At 45.7% G+C, this 17,025-nt stretch overlaps 7 non-coding genes across 7 annotated transcripts; all 7 read left to right on the plus strand.

Moving 5' to 3' along the window:
• Positions 1 to 1,570: 1,570 nt before the first annotated feature.
• Positions 1,571 to 1,761, plus strand: LOC130324308 (U2 spliceosomal RNA). Its single transcript, XR_008869333.1, has one exon. It is a non-coding gene; the product is annotated as a U2 spliceosomal RNA (small nuclear RNA).
• Positions 1,762 to 3,846: 2,085 nt separating this feature from the next.
• On the plus strand, positions 3,847 to 4,037 carry LOC130324309 (U2 spliceosomal RNA). The gene has a single exon (XR_008869334.1). It is a non-coding gene; the product is annotated as a U2 spliceosomal RNA (small nuclear RNA).
• Positions 4,038 to 6,128: 2,091 nt separating this feature from the next.
• Positions 6,129 to 6,319, plus strand: LOC130324310 (U2 spliceosomal RNA). The gene has a single exon (XR_008869335.1). It is a non-coding gene; the product is annotated as a U2 spliceosomal RNA (small nuclear RNA).
• Positions 6,320 to 8,401: 2,082 nt separating this feature from the next.
• Positions 8,402 to 8,592, plus strand: LOC130324311 (U2 spliceosomal RNA). Its single transcript, XR_008869336.1, has one exon. It is a non-coding gene; the product is annotated as a U2 spliceosomal RNA (small nuclear RNA).
• Positions 8,593 to 10,675: 2,083 nt separating this feature from the next.
• On the plus strand, positions 10,676 to 10,866 carry LOC130324312 (U2 spliceosomal RNA). Its single transcript, XR_008869337.1, has one exon. It is a non-coding gene; the product is annotated as a U2 spliceosomal RNA (small nuclear RNA).
• A 2,086-nt stretch (positions 10,867 to 12,952) lies between these two features.
• On the plus strand, positions 12,953 to 13,143 carry LOC130324313 (U2 spliceosomal RNA). Its single transcript, XR_008869338.1, has one exon. It is a non-coding gene; the product is annotated as a U2 spliceosomal RNA (small nuclear RNA).
• Positions 13,144 to 15,233: 2,090 nt separating this feature from the next.
• Positions 15,234 to 15,424, plus strand: LOC130324314 (U2 spliceosomal RNA). The gene has a single exon (XR_008869339.1). It is a non-coding gene; the product is annotated as a U2 spliceosomal RNA (small nuclear RNA).
• The last annotated feature ends 1,601 nt before the right edge of the window (positions 15,425 to 17,025 follow it).

Consider the following 17,025-nt stretch of genomic DNA (forward strand, 5'->3'; position numbering starts at 1 on the left):
TGCATTGCTTCTGTGGTATTGCAAAGGCAAAGACAAATGCTTCCAGCCATCCATTGCACTAATGGATTGGTCATCAGCTGGCTGTCTATGTCCCGCATCAATATAGACCAAAGTACAGAGGGTTAGGCTATGCTATAGTGCACCTACCTGATGCATCAGAAGGTGCGAGGCCCTTGCTAAATTCTGTGCACAGACTTTGAGATCTATGCTTTAGACTGTATCTAAACCTGCTCCAACATGGACTGACATTCTGGCCTACTTTCAGCCGATGCGACTTGTCTGTCGCTGAACAGTCGCTTTTTATGTATTCAGCACCTATGTATAATGTTGTAAAAATGCTCTAGAAGCTAAAGTCGCAGAAATGTCACACATATTTGGCCTGCAACTTTCTGTGCGACAAATTCAGACAGGAAAAATCAGTATAAATCCTTAGAAAATTATCCCCCAGTGTCTCCATCTGCTGGCGGTATTGAATAAGCATTGCTGCACTGATGGGGTATGCATTAGACGAAAAAAAAGAAGAAAAAGAAGAATAATACGCCCAGAAAAGAGGCGGAAAGGAGAAAAACGTAAAAAAACGTGAAAAAAAAGTAAGAGGAAGAGAAAGGAAAAAAAGGTGGAAATGGGTTTAAAAGTGATTTCGGCGGAGAAATATATATATATATATATATATATATATATATATATATATATATATACGCGCACACACACACATATATATAAACGTATTCTCCGTTGAGATATTGCAGCCGCTGCTGTGTCCAGGCCCAGGAGCCTTAGCACTGTGCTGTGATGTCACTCAATACCACTGACATCACTAGGTGTAAACAACATCTCTCCTTTGCTGTGTATGTGACTATGGAGCTGTTTGGTGATGTCGTCTATTATGGCCTTCATAGAAGCAACAGGAGATTGTTGCATCCATCTAGAACCCTCAGAACTACAGTGCTATGATGTCACTCACTTCCACAGGCCTTGCAGAGTGTAAACAACAACAACCCAGCTTTGTCGTGTATGTAACCATAGGGATTGTGATGTCACCTAGAACCTTCACAGCAGCGACAGCTTTATGAGGAGCATCAGCACTGCTCTGCCTGAGCAGAACCATCACCGCCATAGGTTGTCAAATAACCCGGATTTAACCCACACAGGTAAGTCCAATGGGGTGCAGGCATGTCCTCTATGCTTACAGCTTCCCGTGGGTGTTGGTTTGATACCGTTTGGGGACAGCCAAGGAGGCATCTGCAGGCAACAAAGGTAGGTGTGTGCTTGTGTGTGTGTTTCCTATGCAGATCCTAAGCCCAGTGTCACATGCAAGTAGGAGGAGTAAGAAGGGTTCCTGGCAAATCCGGGTTATGGATTGCATTTAAAAAGGCCCCGTGGGAGTGCAATGGGCCCCTGTCTTGCTGCTTAGCAATAATGGTATGGGTTTAGGTTCTGCTGTGTGTACTGGTGGTTGACTGCCCCCCAGCCCAGAGTGTGCATGGAAAATTGTCTGGCAGCCTCCCTGACAGCAAGCAGTGATAGTGCCCATGAAGGGGACCTTGTTGGGCCCGCCCCTTTCACGGTTATCGCTTCTCGGCCTTTTGGCTAAGATCAAGTGTAGTATCTGTTCTTATCAGTTTAATATCTGATACGTCCCCTATCTGGGGACCATATATTAAATGGATTTTTGAGAACGGGGGCCGATTTCGAAGCTTGCTTCCGTCGCCCTATGCATTGACCCGATATGGCAGTATCTTCGGGTACAGTGCACCACCCCCTTACAGGGTTAAAAAGAAAGATTCCTACTTTCATTGCTACCTGCTTGCTGGCTAGCCAGCTAGCCAGCCCTGTGGGCCTTGCTGCTGCTGCTGCTGCAGCCAAAAAACAAAAGGTGGTGCTGCTGCTGCTTCTGCTGCTTCTGCTTGTGTCTGGCCGCTGTTGGAGCGTCCAGGCACAGGACTTCTGCTGCTGCTGACTAAATGGCCTCCTTAATTGGATCATTTGAGTAGCCAGCACACCTGTGCAGGTAGGGCATGACATGATAGGCAGCTGCCTTGATAGCGGGTGGGTGCTGAATGTTCCTAATTGACAAAATAAGATTAATGCTTATGAAGAAATATAAAATCTCATCCCTTCCCCAATATCGCGCCACACCCCTACCCCTTAATTCCCTGGTTGAACTTGATGGACATATGTCTTTTTTCGACCGTACTAACTATGTAACTATGTAACATAACATGGGGGGGTCTCCTGGCTGTTCACACAGGTGTGTCATTGCTGTACATTGACCATGCATTGCTTCTGTGGTATTGCAAAGGCAAAGACAAATGCTTCCAGCCATCCATTGCACTAATGGATTGGTCATCAGCTGGCTGTCTATGTCCCGCATCAATATAGACCAAAGTACAGAGGGTTAGGCTATGCTATAGTGCACCTACCTGATGCATCAGAAGGTGCGAGGCCCTTGCTAAATTCTGTGCACAGACTTTGAGATCTATGCTTTAGACTGTATCTAAACCTGCTCCAACATGGACTGACATTCTGGCCTACTTTCAGCCGATGCGACTTGTCTGTCGCTGAACAGTCGCTTTTTATGTATTCAGCACCTATGTATAATGTTGTAAAAATGCTCTAGAAGCTAAAGTCGCAGAAATGTCACACATATTTGGCCTGCAACTTTCTGTGCGACAAATTCAGACAGGAAAAATCAGTATAAATCCTTAGAAAATTATCCCCCAGTGTCTCCATCTGCTGGCGGTATTGAATAAGCATTGCTGCACTGATGGGGTATGCATTAGACGAAAAAAAAGAAGAAAAAGAAGAATAATACGCCCAGAAAAGAGGCGAAAAGGAGAAAAACGTAAAAAAACGTGAAAAAAAAGTAAGAGGAAGAGAAGGGAAAAAAAGGTGGAAATGGGTTTAAAAGTGATTTCGGCGGAGAAATATATATATATATATATATATATATATATATATATATATATATATACGCGCACACACACACATATATATAAACGTATTCTCCGTTGAGATATTGCAGCCGCTGCTGTGTCCAGGCCCAGGAGCCTTAGCACTGTGCTGTGATGTCACTCAATACCACTGACATCACTAGGTGTAAACAACATCTCTCCTTTGCTGTGTATGTGACTATGGAGCTGTTTGGTGATGTCGTCTATTATGGCCTTCATAGAAGCAACAGGAGATTGTTGCATCCATCTAGAACCCTCAGAACTACAGTGCTATGATGTCACTCACTTCCACAGGCCTTGCAGAGTGTAAACAACAACAACCCAGCTTTGTCGTGTATGTAACCATAGGGATTGTGATGTCACCTAGAACCTTCACAGCAGCGACAGCTTTATGAGGAGCATCAGCACTGCTCTGCCTGAGCAGAACCATCACCGCCATAGGTTGTCAAATAACCCGGATTTAACCCACACAGGTAAGTCCAATGGGGTGCAGGCATGTCCTCTATGCTTACAGCTTCCCGTGGGTGTTGGTTTGATACCGTTTGGGGACAGCCAAGGAGGCATCTGCAGGCAACAAAGGTAGGTGTGTGCTTGTGTGTGTGTTTCCTATGCAGATCCTAAGCCCAGTGTCACATGCAAGTAGGAGGAGTAAGAAGGGTTCCTGGCAAATCCGGGTTATGGATTGCATTTAAAAAGGCCCCGTGGGAGTGCAATGGGCCCCTGTCTTGCTGCTTAGCAATAATGGTATGGGTTTAGGTTCTGCTGTGTGTACTGGTGGTTGACTGCCCCCCAGCCCAGAGTGTGCATGGAAAATTGTCTGGCAGCCTCCCTGACAGCAAGCAGTGATAGTGCCCATGAAGGGGACCTTGTTGGGCCCGCCCCTTTCACGGTTATCGCTTCTCGGCCTTTTGGCTAAGATCAAGTGTAGTATCTGTTCTTATCAGTTTAATATCTGATACGTCCCCTATCTGGGGACCATATATTAAATGGATTTTTGAGAACGGGGGCCGATTTCGAAGCTTGCTTCCGTCGCCCTATGCATTGACCCGATATGGCAGTATCTTCGGGTACAGTGCACCACCCCCTTACAGGGTTAAAAAGAAAGATTCCTACTTTCATTGCTACCTGCTTGCTGGCTAGCCAGCTAGCCAGCCCTGTGGGCCTTGCTGCTGCTGCTGCTGCTGCTGCAGCCAAAAAACAAAAGGTGGTGCTGCTGCTGCTTCTGCTGCTTCTGCTTGTGTCTGGCCGCTGTTGGAGCGTCCAGGCACAGGACTTCTGCTGCTGCTGACTAAATGGCCTCCTTAATTGGATCATTTGAGTAGCCAGCACACCTGTGCAGGTAGGGCATGACATGATAGGCAGCTGCCTTGATAGCGGGTGGGTGCTGAATGTTCCTAATTGACAAAATAAGATTAATGCTTATGAAGAAATATAAAATCTCATCCCTTCCCCAATATCGCGCCACACCCCTACCCCTTAATTCCCTGGTTGAACTTGATGGACATATGTCTTTTTTCGACCGTACTAACTATGTAACTATGTAACATAACATGGGGGGGTCTCCTGGCTGTTCACACAGGTGTGTCATTGCTGTACATTGACCATGCATTGCTTCTGTGGTATTGCAAAGGCAAAGACAAATGCTTCCAGCCATCCATTGCACTAATGGATTGGTCATCAGCTGGCTGTCTATGTCCCGCATCAATATAGACCAAAGTACAGAGGGTTAGGCTATGCTATAGTGCACCTACCTGATGCATCAGAAGGTGCGAGGCCCTTGCTAAATTCTGTGCACAGACTTTGAGATCTATGCTTTAGACTGTATCTAAACCTGCTCCAACATGGACTGACATTCTGGCCTACTTTCAGCCGATGCGACTTGTCTGTCGCTGAACAGTCGCTTTTTATGTATTCAGCACCTATGTATAATGTTGTAAAAATGCTCTAGAAGCTAAAGTCGCAGAAATGTCACACATATTTGGCCTGCAACTTTCTGTGCGACAAATTCAGACAGGAAAAATCAGTATAAATCCTTAGAAAATTATCCCCCAGTGTCTCCATCTGCTGGCGGTATTGAATAAGCATTGCTGCACTGATGGGGTATGCATTAGACGAAAAAAAAGAAGAAAAAGAAGAATAATACGCCCAGAAAAGAGGCGAAAAGGAGAAAAACGTAAAAAAACGTGAAAAAAAAGTAAGAGGAAGAGAAAGGAAAAAAAGGTGGAAATGGGTTTAAAAGTGATTTCGGCGGAGAAATATATATATATATATATATATATATATATATATATATATATATATACGCGCACACACACACATATATATAAACGTATTCTCCGTTGAGATATTGCAGCCGCTGCTGTGTCCAGGCCCAGGAGCCTTAGCACTGTGCTGTGATGTCACTCAATACCACTGACATCACTAGGTGTAAACAACATCTCTCCTTTGCTGTGTATGTGACTATGGAGCTGTTTGGTGATGTCGTCTATTATGGCCTTCATAGAAGCAACAGGAGATTGTTGCATCCATCTAGAACCCTCAGAACTACAGTGCTATGATGTCACTCACTTCCACAGGCCTTGCAGAGTGTAAACAACAACAACCCAGCTTTGTCGTGTATGTAACCATAGGGATTGTGATGTCACCTAGAACCTTCACAGCAGCGACAGCTTTATGAGGAGCATCAGCACTGCTCTGCCTGAGCAGAACCATCACCGCCATAGGTTGTCAAATAACCCGGATTTAACCCACACAGGTAAGTCCAATGGGGTGCAGGCATGTCCTCTATGCTTACAGCTTCCCGTGGGTGTTGGTTTGATACCGTTTGGGGACAGCCAAGGAGGCATCTGCAGGCAACAAAGGTAGGTGTGTGCTTGTGTGTGTGTTTCCTATGCAGATCCTAAGCCCAGTGTCACATGCAAGTAGGAGGAGTAAGAAGGGTTCCTGGCAAATCCGGGTTATGGATTGCATTTAAAAAGGCCCCGTGGGAGTGCAATGGGCCCCTGTCTTGCTGCTTAGCAATAATGGTATGGGTTTAGGTTCTGCTGTGTGTACTGGTGGTTGACTGCCCCCCAGCCCAGAGTGTGCATGGAAAATTGTCTGGCAGCCTCCCTGACAGCAAGCAGTGATAGTGCCCATGAAGGGGACCTTGTTGGGCCCGCCCCTTTCACGGTTATCGCTTCTCGGCCTTTTGGCTAAGATCAAGTGTAGTATCTGTTCTTATCAGTTTAATATCTGATACGTCCCCTATCTGGGGACCATATATTAAATGGATTTTTGAGAACGGGGGCCGATTTCGAAGCTTGCTTCCGTCGCCCTATGCATTGACCCGATATGGCAGTATCTTCGGGTACAGTGCACCACCCCCTTACAGGGTTAAAAAGAAAGATTCCTACTTTCATTGCTACCTGCTTGCTGGCTAGCCAGCTAGCCAGCCCTGTGGGCCTTGCTGCTGCTGCTGCTGCAGCCAAAAAACAAAAGGTGGTGCTGCTGCTGCTTCTGCTGCTTCTGCTTGTGTCTGGCCGCTGTTGGAGCGTCCAGGCACAGGACTTCTGCTGCTGCTGACTAAATGGCCTCCTTAATTGGATCATTTGAGTAGCCAGCACACCTGTGCAGGTAGGGCATGACATGATAGGCAGCTGCCTTGATAGCGGGTGGGTGCTGAATGTTCCTAATTGACAAAATAAGATTAATGCTTATGAAGAAATATAAAATCTCATCCCTTCCCCAATATCGCGCCACACCCCTACCCCTTAATTCCCTGGTTGAACTTGATGGACATATGTCTTTTTTCGACCGTACTAACTATGTAACTATGTAACATAACATGGGGGGGTCTCCTGGCTGTTCACACAGGTGTGTCATTGCTGTACATTGACCATGCATTGCTTCTGTGGTATTGCAAAGGCAAAGACAAATGCTTCCAGCCATCCATTGCACTAATGGATTGGTCATCAGCTGGCTGTCTATGTCCCGCATCAATATAGACCAAAGTACAGAGGGTTAGGCTATGCTATAGTGCACCTACCTGATGCATCAGAAGGTGCGAGGCCCTTGCTAAATTCTGTGCACAGACTTTGAGATCTATGCTTTAGACTGTATCTAAACCTGCTCCAACATGGACTGACATTCTGGCCTACTTTCAGCCGATGCGACTTGTCTGTCGCTGAACAGTCGCTTTTTATGTATTCAGCACCTATGTATAATGTTGTAAAAATGCTCTAGAAGCTAAAGTCGCAGAAATGTCACACATATTTGGCCTGCAACTTTCTGTGCGACAAATTCAGACAGGAAAAATCAGTATAAATCCTTAGAAAATTATCCCCCAGTGTCTCCATCTGCTGGCGGTATTGAATAAGCATTGCTGCACTGATGGGGTATGCATTAGACGAAAAAAAAGAAGAAAAAGAAGAATAATACGCCCAGAAAAGAGGCGAAAAGGAGAAAAACGTAAAAAAACGTGAAAAAAAAGTAAGAGGAAGAGAAGGGAAAAAAAGGTGGAAATGGGTTTAAAAGTGATTTCGGCGGAGAATATATATATATATATATATATATATATATATATATATATATATACGCGCACACACACACATATATATAAACGTATTCTCCGTTGAGATATTGCAGCCGCTGCTGTGTCCAGGCCCAGGAGCCTTAGCACTGTGCTGTGATGTCACTCAATACCACTGACATCACTAGGTGTAAACAACATCTCTCCTTTGCTGTGTATGTGACTATGGAGCTGTTTGGTGATGTCGTCTATTATGGCCTTCATAGAAGCAACAGGAGATTGTTGCATCCATCTAGAACCCTCAGAACTACAGTGCTATGATGTCACTCACTTCCACAGGCCTTGCAGAGTGTAAACAACAACAACCCAGCTTTGTCGTGTATGTAACCATAGGGATTGTGATGTCACCTAGAACCTTCACAGCAGCGACAGCTTTATGAGGAGCATCAGCACTGCTCTGCCTGAGCAGAACCATCACCGCCATAGGTTGTCAAATAACCCGGATTTAACCCACACAGGTAAGTCCAATGGGGTGCAGGCATGTCCTCTATGCTTACAGCTTCCCGTGGGTGTTGGTTTGATACCGTTTGGGGACAGCCAAGGAGGCATCTGCAGGCAACAAAGGTAGGTGTGTGCTTGTGTGTGTGTTTCCTATGCAGATCCTAAGCCCAGTGTCACATGCAAGTAGGAGGAGTAAGAAGGGTTCCTGGCAAATCCGGGTTATGGATTGCATTTAAAAAGGCCCCGTGGGAGTGCAATGGGCCCCTGTCTTGCTGCTTAGCAATAATGGTATGGGTTTAGGTTCTGCTGTGTGTACTGGTGGTTGACTGCCCCCCAGCCCAGAGTGTGCATGGAAAATTGTCTGGCAGCCTCCCTGACAGCAAGCAGTGATAGTGCCCATGAAGGGGACCTTGTTGGGCCCGCCCCTTTCACGGTTATCGCTTCTCGGCCTTTTGGCTAAGATCAAGTGTAGTATCTGTTCTTATCAGTTTAATATCTGATACGTCCCCTATCTGGGGACCATATATTAAATGGATTTTTGAGAACGGGGGCCGATTTCGAAGCTTGCTTCCGTCGCCCTATGCATTGACCCGATATGGCAGTATCTTCGGGTACAGTGCACCACCCCCTTACAGGGTTAAAAAGAAAGATTCCTACTTTCATTGCTACCTGCTTGCTGGCTAGCCAGCTAGCCAGCCCTGTGGGCCTTGCTGCTGCTGCTGCTGCAGCCAAAAAACAAAAGGTGGTGCTGCTGCTGCTTCTGCTGCTTCTGCTTGTGTCTGGCCGCTGTTGGAGCGTCCAGGCACAGGACTTCTGCTGCTGCTGACTAAATGGCCTCCTTAATTGGATCATTTGAGTAGCCAGCACACCTGTGCAGGTAGGGCATGACATGATAGGCAGCTGCCTTGATAGCGGGTGGGTGCTGAATGTTCCTAATTGACAAAATAAGATTAATGCTTATGAAGAAATATAAAATCTCATCCCTTCCCCAATATCGCGCCACACCCCTACCCCTTAATTCCCTGGTTGAACTTGATGGACATATGTCTTTTTTCGACCGTACTAACTATGTAACTATGTAACATAACATGGGGGGGTCTCCTGGCTGTTCACACAGGTGTGTCATTGCTGTACATTGACCATGCATTGCTTCTGTGGTATTGCAAAGGCAAAGACAAATGCTTCCAGCCATCCATTGCACTAATGGATTGGTCATCAGCTGGCTGTCTATGTCCCGCATCAATATAGACCAAAGTACAGAGGGTTAGGCTATGCTATAGTGCACCTACCTGATGCATCAGAAGGTGCGAGGCCCTTGCTAAATTCTGTGCACAGACTTTGAGATCTATGCTTTAGACTGTATCTAAACCTGCTCCAACATGGACTGACATTCTGGCCTACTTTCAGCCGATGCGACTTGTCTGTCGCTGAACAGTCGCTTTTTATGTATTCAGCACCTATGTATAATGTTGTAAAAATGCTCTAGAAGCTAAAGTCGCAGAAATGTCACACATATTTGGCCTGCAACTTTCTGTGCGACAAATTCAGACAGGAAAAATCAGTATAAATCCTTAGAAAATTATCCCCCAGTGTCTCCATCTGCTGGCGGTATTGAATAAGCATTGCTGCACTGATGGGGTATGCATTAGACGAAAAAAAAGAAGAAAAAGAAGAATAATACGCCCAGAAAAGAGGCGAAAAGGAGAAAAACGTAAAAAAACGTGAAAAAAAAGTAAGAGGAAGAGAAGGGAAAAAAAGGTGGAAATGGGTTTAAAAGTGATTTCGGCGGAGAAATATATATATATATATATATATATATATATATATATATATATATACGCGCACACACACACATATATATAAACGTATTCTCCGTTGAGATATTGCAGCCGCTGCTGTGTCCAGGCCCAGGAGCCTTAGCACTGTGCTGTGATGTCACTCAATACCACTGACATCACTAGGTGTAAACAACATCTCTCCTTTGCTGTGTATGTGACTATGGAGCTGTTTGGTGATGTCGTCTATTATGGCCTTCATAGAAGCAACAGGAGATTGTTGCATCCATCTAGAACCCTCAGAACTACAGTGCTATGATGTCACTCACTTCCACAGGCCTTGCAGAGTGTAAACAACAACAACCCAGCTTTGTCGTGTATGTAACCATAGGGATTGTGATGTCACCTAGAACCTTCACAGCAGCGACAGCTTTATGAGGAGCATCAGCACTGCTCTGCCTGAGCAGAACCATCACCGCCATAGGTTGTCAAATAACCCGGATTTAACCCACACAGGTAAGTCCAATGGGGTGCAGGCATGTCCTCTATGCTTACAGCTTCCCGTGGGTGTTGGTTTGATACCGTTTGGGGACAGCCAAGGAGGCATCTGCAGGCAACAAAGGTAGGTGTGTGCTTGTGTGTGTGTTTCCTATGCAGATCCTAAGCCCAGTGTCACATGCAAGTAGGAGGAGTAAGAAGGGTTCCTGGCAAATCCGGGTTATGGATTGCATTTAAAAAGGCCCCGTGGGAGTGCAATGGGCCCCTGTCTTGCTGCTTAGCAATAATGGTATGGGTTTAGGTTCTGCTGTGTGTACTGGTGGTTGACTGCCCCCCAGCCCAGAGTGTGCATGGAAAATTGTCTGGCAGCCTCCCTGACAGCAAGCAGTGATAGTGCCCATGAAGGGGACCTTGTTGGGCCCGCCCCTTTCACGGTTATCGCTTCTCGGCCTTTTGGCTAAGATCAAGTGTAGTATCTGTTCTTATCAGTTTAATATCTGATACGTCCCCTATCTGGGGACCATATATTAAATGGATTTTTGAGAACGGGGGCCGATTTCGAAGCTTGCTTCCGTCGCCCTATGCATTGACCCGATATGGCAGTATCTTCGGGTACAGTGCACCACCCCCTTACAGGGTTAAAAAGAAAGATTCCTACTTTCATTGCTACCTGCTTGCTGGCTAGCCAGCTAGCCAGCCCTGTGGGCCTTGCTGCTGCTGCTGCTGCTGCAGCCAAAAAACAAAAGGTGGTGCTGCTGCTGCTTCTGCTGCTTCTGCTTGTGTCTGGCCGCTGTTGGAGCGTCCAGGCACAGGACTTCTGCTGCTGCTGACTAAATGGCCTCCTTAATTGGATCATTTGAGTAGCCAGCACACCTGTGCAGGTAGGGCATGACATGATAGGCAGCTGCCTTGATAGCGGGTGGGTGCTGAATGTTCCTAATTGACAAAATAAGATTAATGCTTATGAAGAAATATAAAATCTCATCCCTTCCCCAATATCGCGCCACACCCCTACCCCTTAATTCCCTGGTTGAACTTGATGGACATATGTCTTTTTTCGACCGTACTAACTATGTAACTATGTAACATAACATGGGGGGGTCTCCTGGCTGTTCACACAGGTGTGTCATTGCTGTACATTGACCATGCATTGCTTCTGTGGTATTGCAAAGGCAAAGACAAATGCTTCCAGCCATCCATTGCACTAATGGATTGGTCATCAGCTGGCTGTCTATGTCCCGCATCAATATAGACCAAAGTACAGAGGGTTAGGCTATGCTATAGTGCACCTACCTGATGCATCAGAAGGTGCGAGGCCCTTGCTAAATTCTGTGCACAGACTTTGAGATCTATGCTTTAGACTGTATCTAAACCTGCTCCAACATGGACTGACATTCTGGCCTACTTTCAGCCGATGCGACTTGTCTGTCGCTGAACAGTCGCTTTTTATGTATTCAGCACATATGTATAATGTTGTAAAAATGCTCTAGAAGCTAAAGTCGCAGAAATGTCACACATATTTGGCCTGCAACTTTCTGTGCGACAAATTCAGACAGGAAAAATCAGTATAAATCCTTAGAAAATTATCCCCCAGTGTCTCCATCTGCTGGCGGTATTGAATAAGCATTGCTGCACTGATGGGGTATGCATTAGACGAAAAAAAAGAAGAAAAAGAAGAATAATACGCCCAGAAAAGAGGCGAAAAGGAGAAAAACGTAAAAAAACGTGAAAAAAAAGTAAGAGGAAGAGAAAGGAAAAAAAGGTGGAAATGGGTTTAAAAGTGATTTCGGCGGAGAAATATATATATATATATATATATATATATATATATATATATATATACGCGCACACACACACATATATATAAACGTATTCTCCGTTGAGATATTGCAGCCGCTGCTGTGTCCAGGCCCAGGAGCCTTAGCACTGTGCTGTGATGTCACTCAATACCACTGACATCACTAGGTGTAAACAACATCTCTCCTTTGCTGTGTATGTGACTATGGAGCTGTTTGGTGATGTCGTCTATTATGGCCTTCATAGAAGCAACAGGAGATTGTTGCATCCATCTAGAACCCTCAGAACTACAGTGCTATGATGTCACTCACTTCCACAGGCCTTGCAGAGTGTAAACAACAACAACCCAGCTTTGTCGTGTATGTAACCATAGGGATTGTGATGTCACCTAGAACCTTCACAGCAGCGACAGCTTTATGAGGAGCATCAGCACTGCTCTGCCTGAGCAGAACCATCACCGCCATAGGTTGTCAAATAACCCGGATTTAACCCACACAGGTAAGTCCAATGGGGTGCAGGCATGTCCTCTATGCTTACAGCTTCCCGTGGGTGTTGGTTTGATACCGTTTGGGGACAGCCAAGGAGGCATCTGCAGGCAACAAAGGTAGGTGTGTGCTTGTGTGTGTGTTTCCTATGCAGATCCTAAGCCCAGTGTCACATGCAAGTAGGAGGAGTAAGAAGGGTTCCTGGCAAATCCGGGTTATGGATTGCATTTAAAAAGGCCCCGTGGGAGTGCAATGGGCCCCTGTCTTGCTGCTTAGCAATAATGGTATGGGTTTAGGTTCTGCTGTGTGTACTGGTGGTTGACTGCCCCCCAGCCCAGAGTGTGCATGGAAAATTGTCTGGCAGCCTCCCTGACAGCAAGCAGTGATAGTGCCCATGAAGGGGACCTTGTTGGGCCCGCCCCTTTCACGGTTATCGCTTCTCGGCCTTTTGGCTAAGATCAAGTGTAGTATCTGTTCTTATCAGTTTAATATCTGATACGTCCCCTATCTGGGGACCATATATTAAATGGATTTTTGAGAACGGGGGCCGATTTCGAAGCTTGCTTCCGTCGCCCTATGCATTGACCCGATATGGCAGTATCTTCGGGTACAGTGCACCACCCCCTTACAGGGTTAAAAAGAAAGATTCCTACTTTCATTGCTACCTGCTTGCTGGCTAGCCAGCTAGCCAGCCCTGTGGGCCTTGCTGCTGCTGCTGCTGCAGCCAAAAAACAAAAGGTGGTGCTGCTGCTGCTTCTGCTGCTTCTGCTTGTGTCTGGCCGCTGTTGGAGCGTCCAGGCACAGGACTTCTGCTGCTGCTGACTAAATGGCCTCCTTAATTGGATCATTTGAGTAGCCAGCACACCTGTGCAGGTAGGGCATGACATGATAGGCAGCTGCCTTGATAGCGGGTGGGTGCTGAATGTTCCTAATTGACAAAATAAGATTAATGCTTATGAAGAAATATAAAATCTCATCCCTTCCCCAATATCGCGCCACACCCCTACCCCTTAATTCCCTGGTTGAACTTGATGGACATATGTCTTTTTTCGACCGTACTAACTATGTAACTATGTAACATAACATGGGGGGGTCTCCTGGCTGTTCACACAGGTGTGTCATTGCTGTACATTGACCATGCATTGCTTCTGTGGTATTGCAAAGGCAAAGACAAATGCTTCCAGCCATCCATTGCACTAATGGATTGGTCATCAGCTGGCTGTCTATGTCCCGCATCAATATAGACCAAAGTACAGAGGGTTAGGCTATGCTATAGTGCACCTACCTGATGCATCAGAAGGTGCGAGGCCCTTGCTAAATTCTGTGCACAGACTTTGAGATCTATGCTTTAGACTGTATCTAAACCTGCTCCAACATGGACTGACATTCTGGCCTACTTTCAGCCGATGCGACTTGTCTGTCGCTGAACAGTCGCTTTTTATGTATTCAGCACCTATGTATAATGTTGTAAAAATGCTCTAGAAGCTAAAGTCGCAGAAATGTCACACATATTTGGCCTGCAACTTTCTGTGCGACAAATTCAGACAGGAAAAATCAGTATAAATCCTTAGAAAATTATCCCCCAGTGTCTCCATCTGCTGGCGGTATTGAATAAGCATTGCTGCACTGATGGGGTATGCATTAGACGAAAAAAAAGAAGAAAAAGAAGAATAATACGCCCAGAAAAGAGGCGAAAAGGAGAAAAACGTAAAAAAACGTGAAAAAAAAGTAAGAGGAAGAGAAGGGAAAAAAAGGTGGAAATGGGTTTAAAAGTGATTTCGGCGGAGAATATATATATATATATATATATATATATATATATATATATATATATATATATACGCGCACACACACACATATATATAAACGTATTCTCCGTTGAGATATTGCAGCCGCTGCTGTGTCCAGGCCCAGGAGCCTTAGCACTGTGCTGTGATGTCACTCAATACCACTGACATCACTAGGTGTAAACAACATCTCTCCTTTGCTGTGTATGTGACTATGGAGCTGTTTGGTGATGTCGTCTATTATGGCCTTCATAGAAGCAACAGGAGATTGTTGCATCCATCTAGAACCCTCAGAACTACAGTGCTATGATGTCACTCACTTCCACAGGCCTTGCAGAGTGTAAACAACAACAACCCAGCTTTGTCGTGTATGTAACCATAGGGATTGTGATGTCACCTAGAACCTTCACAGCAGCGACAGCTTTATGAGGAGCATCAGCACTGCTCTGCCTGAGCAGAACCATCACCGCCATAGGTTGTCAAATAACCCGGATTTAACCCACACAGGTAAGTCCAATGGGGTGCAGGCATGTCCTCTATGCTTACAGCTTCCCGTGGGTGTTGGTTTGATACCGTTTGGGGACAGCCAAGGAGGCATCTGCAGGCAACAAAGGTAGGTGTGTGCTTGTGTGTGTGTTTCCTATGCAGATCCTAAGCCCAGTGTCACATGCAAGTAGGAGGAGTAAGAAGGGTTCCTGGCAAATCCGGGTTATGGATTGCATTTAAAAAGGCCCCGTGGGAGTGCAATGGGCCCCTGTCTTGCTGCTTAGCAATAATGGTATGGGTTTAGGTTCTGCTGTGTGTACTGGTGGTTGACTGCCCCCCAGCCCAGAGTGTGCATGGAAAATTGTCTGGCAGCCTCCCTGACAGCAAGCAGTGATAGTGCCCATGAAGGGGACCTTGTTGGGCCCGCCCCTTTCACGGTTATCGCTTCTCGGCCTTTTGGCTAAGATCAAGTGTAGTATCTGTTCTTATCAGTTTAATATCTGATACGTCCCCTATCTGGGGACCATATATTAAATGGATTTTTGAGAACGGGGGCCGATTTCGAAGCTTGCTTCCGTCGCCCTATGCATTGACCCGATATGGCAGTATCTTCGGGTACAGTGCACCACCCCCTTACAGGGTTAAAAAGAAAGATTCCTACTTTCATTGCTACCTGCTTGCTGGCTAGCCAGCTAGCCAGCCCTGTGGGCCTTGCTGCTGCTGCTGCTGCTGCTGCAGCCAAAAAACAAAAGGTGGTGCTGCTGCTGCTTCTGCTGCTTCTGCTTGTGTCTGGCCGCTGTTGGAGCGTCCAGGCACAGGACTTCTGCTGCTGCTGACTAAATGGCCTCCTTAATTGGATCATTTGAGTAGCCAGCACACCTGTGCAGGTAGGGCATGACATGATAGGCAGCTGCCTTGATAGCGGGTGGGTGCTGAATGTTCCTAATTGACAAAATAAGATTAATGCTTATGAAGAAATATAAAATCTCATCCCTTCCCCAATATCGCGCCACACCCCTACCCCTTAATTCCCTGGTTGAACTTGATGGACATATGTCTTTTTTCGACCGTACTAACTATGTAACTATGTAACATAACATGGGGGGGTCTCCTGGCTGTTCACACAGGTGTGTCATTGCTGTACATTGACCATGCATTGCTTCTGTGGTATTGCAAAGGCAAAGACAAATGCTTCCAGCCATCCATTGCACTAATGGATTGGTCATCAGCTGGCTGTCTATGTCCCGCATCAATATAGACCAAAGTACAGAGGGTTAGGCTATGCTATAGTGCACCTACCTGATGCATCAGAAGGTGCGAGGCCCTTGCTAAATTCTGTGCACAGACTTTGAGATCTATGCTTTAGACTGTATCTAAACCTGCTCCAACATGGACTGACATTCTGGCCTACTTTCAGCCGATGCGACTTGTCTGTCGCTGAACAGTCGCTTTTTATGTATTCAGCACCTATGTATAATGTTGTAAAAATGCTCTAGAAGCTAAAGTCGCAGAAATGTCACACATATTTGGCCTGCAACTTTCTGTGCGACAAATTCAGACAGGAAAAATCAGTATAAATCCTTAGAAAATTATCCCCCAGTGTCTCCATCTGCTGGCGGTATTGAATAAGCATTGCTGCACTGATGGGGTATGCATTAGACGAAAAAAAAGAAGAAAAAGAAGAATAATACGCCCAGAAAAGAGGCGAAAAGGAGAAAAACGTAAAAAAACGTGAAAAAAAAGTAAGAGGAAGAGAAAGGAAAAAAAGGTGGAAATGGGTTTAAAAGTGATTTCGGCGGAGAAATATATATATATATATATATATATATATATATATATATATATATATACGCGCACACACACACATATATATAAACGTATTCTCCGTTGAGATATTGCAGCCGCTGCTGTGTCCAGGCCCAGGAGCCTTAGCACTGTGCTGTGATGTCACTCAATACCACTGACATCACTAGGTGTAAACAACATCTCTCCTTTGCTGTGTATGTGACTATGGAGCTGTTTGGTGATGTCGTCTATTATGGCCTTCATAGAAGCAACAGGAGATTGTTGCATCCATCTAGAACCCTCAGAACTACAGTGCTATGATGTCACTCACTTCCACAGGCCTTGCAGAGTGTAAACAACAACAACCCAGCTTTGTCGTGTATGTAACCATAGGGATTGTGATGTCACCTAGAACCTTCACAGCAGCGACAGCTTTATGAGGAGCAT

The sequence above is a fragment of the Hyla sarda genome, unplaced genomic scaffold (assembly GCF_029499605.1).
Source record: "Hyla sarda isolate aHylSar1 unplaced genomic scaffold, aHylSar1.hap1 scaffold_2632, whole genome shotgun sequence".
Lineage (NCBI taxonomy): Eukaryota > Metazoa > Chordata > Amphibia > Anura > Hylidae > Hyla > Hyla sarda.